This window comes from Dermacentor albipictus, unplaced genomic scaffold (assembly GCF_038994185.2).
Source record: "Dermacentor albipictus isolate Rhodes 1998 colony unplaced genomic scaffold, USDA_Dalb.pri_finalv2 scaffold_350, whole genome shotgun sequence".
Lineage (NCBI taxonomy): Eukaryota > Metazoa > Arthropoda > Arachnida > Ixodida > Ixodidae > Dermacentor > Dermacentor albipictus.
In genome coordinates, this window is record NW_027225904.1 from 1 (window position 1) to 5,000 (window position 5,000).

General features: G+C 57.9%; 2 non-coding genes across 2 annotated transcripts; both read left to right on the top strand.

Moving 5' to 3' along the window:
• The first annotated feature begins 1,597 nt into the window (after nucleotides 1-1,597).
• Nucleotides 1,598-3,412, top strand: LOC139053909 (small subunit ribosomal RNA). The gene has a single exon (XR_011510877.1). It is a non-coding gene; the product is annotated as a small subunit ribosomal RNA (ribosomal RNA).
• Nucleotides 3,413-4,649: 1,237 nt separating this feature from the next.
• On the top strand, nucleotides 4,650-4,802 carry LOC139053902 (5.8S ribosomal RNA). Its single transcript, XR_011510871.1, has one exon. It is a non-coding gene; the product is annotated as a 5.8S ribosomal RNA (ribosomal RNA).
• Nucleotides 4,803-5,000: the final 198 nt, after the last annotated feature.

The window sequence follows — 5,000 nt, forward strand, 5'->3', positions numbered from 1 at the left end:
AGAATCGTGCCCACGACGACGCGAGCGCTCGGAAGAGACGGAAGTCCGAAACCACGTGAGCCGGGGCGGTGTGAGCGCGACTAAGTCCGAGACGACGTCAGCCGGGGCGGCGTGAGCGAGACTAAGTCCGAGACTACGTCAGCCGGGGCGACGAGCACGCCGCGCGCGCTTTTCGCACTCTTACTCGAAAAATGGCGAAGGGGCCGCGCTAGCGTGCCTTGAATCGGTGAGCGGCGGTACCGCGGCGATCGCGAGAGCTCAAATCGGCCGTGCCAAGGCCAAATATTGGCGCTCGGCTCGGCGCAGTACGCCGCCTTGTCGCACGAGTACGGCCCCGTGGAGATCTGGTCACTTATCGCTGCTCATATAAGGGGGCCGTACCGCCCTGGCCGACGTTGTACCGTAGTGCCGTTTTCGGCTTGCGCGTGTTCGTGGTGGTGTCCGCGCACCGCTCCGCACTCGAGAATCGTGCCCACGACGACGCGAGCGCTCGGAAGAGACAGAAGTCCGAAACCACCTGAGCCGGGCCGCGGCGGGAGCTCGACGCCCGTCACGCAACTTTGGCGTACAAGCCACCGCACGGCCGCGACTGAGTCGTCGCCACCGTCCGGCTGGCTGCACTATAGCACGCCGGGAACCGGGAAAGAACCGCGCAGAGGTCGTCGTTTTGCCGCGGCGTTGGCGCGAGCGCGCGAAGAGACAAAGTCCGAAACGGCGTCAGCCGGGGTGTCGAGCACGCCGCCCGCGCCGGTCGCACTCGTGCTCGGAAACGGCGAAAGGGCCGCGCTAGCGTGCGGCCCCGTAGGGGCACAGAAAGGCGATTGTTCTGGAAACCGCGCTGTCCATAGGCGAGAGATTGCCGTTCGCGCATTCGGTCGACGCGCTGCGCTTTCACGACTTCGGCATTGCGCTGCCGACGTAAGCTTTCCATCTCGCTCGCGGCGCTGCGAGGCGGCACGATTTTCGCCAAACGCTCGTCGAAAGTGGCACGAGTACGGCCCCATGGAGATTTGGGAACTTATCGCTGCTATTATATGGGGGTCCCAGAGAGCAGTCGCCCCCAAAAGCGACCTGGGTGTTTGATATGCGGCGGGCTTCGTGCCCGTCAAGCGTGTCCCCGGTATCGCTCCCGTGGATCCCACAGCTGACGTCTGCAGCCTCATCCGCTTGATGCGTTAGGGGCTGGTTGTCGGACGACGCTTTCTCCACGATATCGAGTTGTGTTCCGCATCGTCCTCGGACGAGTCAAATGCGAAAGCGCCGAAGGCGCGGGCGTGACCCGTCGCCTGGCGGCTTTGCCGTCTCGGCTACGTTGCAAGTGTCGGTCGGTCCACCTGTGCTGCGGGCTCAAGAGAAACCGCAAGCCGTGATCGAGTCGACACAACCAGTCTATCGAGAATGTTGCGTGCTTCTTGCCGCGTGGCGATACCCGGCCCTTCGGGGAGGGCGCCGTAGCGAGCTCGAACGCCGTCGTCTCGGACTGTGCAAAGTGCTACTCTTTGCAAGAACGAAGCGTGCTGGGGCGCCTGAAGGTGGCCTCGGCATCGCAAAAACGGCGTCCGGCCTGCTTGACAGGCGGGACGCGCAGTTGAACGATTACCTGGTTGATCCTGCCAGTAATCATATGCTTGTCTCAAAGATTAAGCCATGCATGTCTAAGTACATGCCGAAATAAGGCGAAACCGCGAATGGCTCATTAAATCAGTTATGGTTCCTTAGATCGTTTCTTCCTACTTGGATAACTGTGGCAATTCTAGAGCTAATACATGCAGTGAGCCTGAAGCCCTTTGGGCGACGGGTGCTTTTATTAGACCAAGATCGATCGGGTTTCGGCCCGTATTGTGTGGTGACTCTGGATAACTTTGTGCTGATCGCATGGCCACGAGCCGGCGACGTTTCTTTCAAGTGTCTGCCTTATCAACTTTCGATGGTAGGTTACTTGCTTACCATGGTTGTTACGGGTAACGGAGAATCAGGGTTCGATTCCGGAGAGGGAGCCTGAGAAACGGCTACCACATCCAAGGAAGGCAGCAGGCGCGCAAATTACCCACTCCCGGCACGGGGAGGTAGTGACGAAAAATAACAATACGGGACTCTTTTGAGGCCCCGTAATTGAAATGAGTACACTCTAAATCCTTTAACGAGGATCAATTGGAGGGCAAGTCTGGTGCCAGCAGCCGCGGTAATTCCAGCTCCAATAGCGTATACTAAAGCTGCTGCGGTTAAAAAGCTCGTAGTTGGATCTCAGTTCCAGACGAGTAGTGCATCTACCCGATGCGACGGCTCGGACTGAACATCATGCCGGTCCTTTCTTGGTGCACTTCATTGTGTGCCTCGAGAAGGCCGGTGCTTTTACTTTGAAAAAATTAGAGTGCTCAACGCAGGCGAGTCGCCTGAATAAACTTGCATGGAATAATAGAACAAGACCTCGTTTCTGTTCTGTTGGTTTTTGGAATACGAGGTAATGATTAAGAGGGACAGACGGGGGCATTCGTATTGCGGCGCTAGAGGTGAAATTCTTGGACCGTCGCAAGACGAACTACTGCGAAAGCATTTGCCAAGAATGTTTTCTTTGATCAAGAACGAAAGTCAGAGGTTCGAAGGCGATCAGATACCGCCCTAGTTCTGACCATAAACGATGCCAACCAGCGATCCGCCTGAGTTACTCAAATGACTCGGCGGGCAGCTTCCGGGAAACCAAAGTGTTTGGGTTCCGGGGGAAGTATGGTTGCAAAGCTGAAACTTAAAGGAATTGACGGAAGGGCACCACCAGGAGTGGAGCCTGCGGCTTAATTTGACTCAACACGGGAAAACTTACCCGGCCCGGACACTGGGAGGATTGACAGATTGAGAGCTCTTTCTTGATTCGGTGGATGGTGGTGCATGGCCGTTCTTAGTTGGTGGAGCGATTTGTCTGGTTAATTCCGATAACGAACGAGACTCTAGCCTATTAAATAGGTGCGGGGTTCCCAGCACCTTACAACCTTCTTAGAGGGACAAGCGGCTCCTAGCCGCACGAAACAGAGCAATAACAGGTCTGTGATGCCCTTAGATGTCCGGGGCCGCACGCGCGCTACACTGAAGGAAGCAGCGTGTCTTTATCCCTGTCTGAAAAGACTGGGTAACCCGTGGAACTTCTTTCGTGATTGGGATAGGGGCTTGCAATTGTTCCCCTTGAACGAGGAATTCCCAGTAAGCGCGAGTCATAAGCTCGCGTTGATTACGTCCCTGCCCTTTGTACACACCGCCCGTCGCTACTACCGATTGAATGATTTAGTGAGGTCTTCGGACCGATGTCCGGCGCGGCCTTTCGGTTGCGCCGGTCTGTTGGAAAGATGACCAAACTTGATCATTTAGAGGAAGTAAAAGTCGTAACAAGGTTTCCGTAGGTGAACCTGCGGAAGGATCATTACCGGATTGTTCGAGGGTGACGAGCGCCATTGTTTCTACCCCGTGTGGGTGAAGCAGCTCGCTGCGCCCGACGCTTTCCGCCGCTGGCCCCGCTTGGACGCGGGGACGGCTATACCCGAACATGCCGGGGATTGCCCGAATTTCGAAGGGCGCCCCGTGCCAAATTTGTTGCGCCCAGTGGACGCCGGCTGCAACCTTGGACGGTTGGCTTGGCCGCGCCCGCGGGTAGAAACGGCGTAACGCACACTGTTGGGTGGGCTTTCTGAAGTCCGCCTCGGCACTCTTGCGCGGAATGGGAGTAAGACGACCCGACCTGCTGCTCTTGCCCAGTACGAGGGGAACGGCGAAGCGTGCGGTCGGTCAAGGAACTGACGGTCGAGAGCTAATGCCGCTGCCGCTTAGTACACACGGAACCGTGGTGCGAGCGCTCTCCCGTCCTCCGCGGCAAACGCTGCCGAGTCTGAAAAGGCTGGCGGCTGCCGGTCGCTTCCTGCGGCGAGTGTGGAGTAACGACCCGACTTTGTTGCTGCCCAAGTACTAAAGGAACGGTGCGGCGCTCGGTCGGTCATGGAACCGGCGGTATTGAGGGTGCGGCTGCCAAGTACGGAAGGAACCGTGGCCTAAAGCACTCTCCCGTCCTCCGCGGCAAATTCCACCGCGCCCGAAAGGGCCGGAGGCTGCCGGTCGGCTCCCGCTCGTGACGCGCGAGGTGTCGAGTTCGCGGTTCAATGCGACGACGTCTGCAGGCTATTTGCCCGCCGCCGAGGGAAAGGCGGCGTTGCTGCGAAGTACCGAAGGAAACGCGGCTTTGCTACGTCGGAAGCGTTCTGCGGTTTGCGGACTTGTGCGCTTTGGGAAGGCGCCGCACGTCGAAAGAGGAAGTACGGACAGACGAGGGACTGTAATCCCGTATTCGAACGCACTTGCGGCCAGGCCCTTGCTGGCTTCGTCTTCCGCCTCAAGTAGACTTGTTGTGGCTCCGGCGCAGAGAGCCGTCCCTGGCACTGGCCGAGTGGCTTTGGAGAGCTGCGCGAGTACGCGCGCGCCAAGCTCTTGTCTTTCGTCTCGAGTAGGCTGTTGGATCAGCAGCGGTCATGCGGAAACGCGTGACCGCCGAACGAAAGAGCGAAACAGGAGTAGCGCACGCCGAAAGGCGCTCTTCGAAACCACACACAGGGAGACGCCACGTGCCTGAAACACTGGTTGTACTGTACTGAATTGAACAAACTATTTTTCACGACTCTAAGCGGTGGATCACTCGGTTCTCGGGTCGATGAAGAACGCAGCCAGCTGCGAGACTTGGTGTGAATTGCAGGACACACTGAGCACTGATTCTTTGAACGCACATTGCGGCCTTGGGTCTTCCCTTGGCTTCGTCTGTCTGAGGGTCGGATCACATATCAAGAGAGCCTTCGGCGCACAGGGAACGTGCGTCCGTCGACTCGTTTTGACCGCGTCGGCATCATGGACAGTACGTTGAGCGCTGAAGCCACGCGCCAGCAACCTCACGAGAAGGAGACGGTGGCGAGCCGTCGTGCCAAATCTTCGAAGAGACGGAAACGAGGCATTACTACTGCAGCGTGACGAGT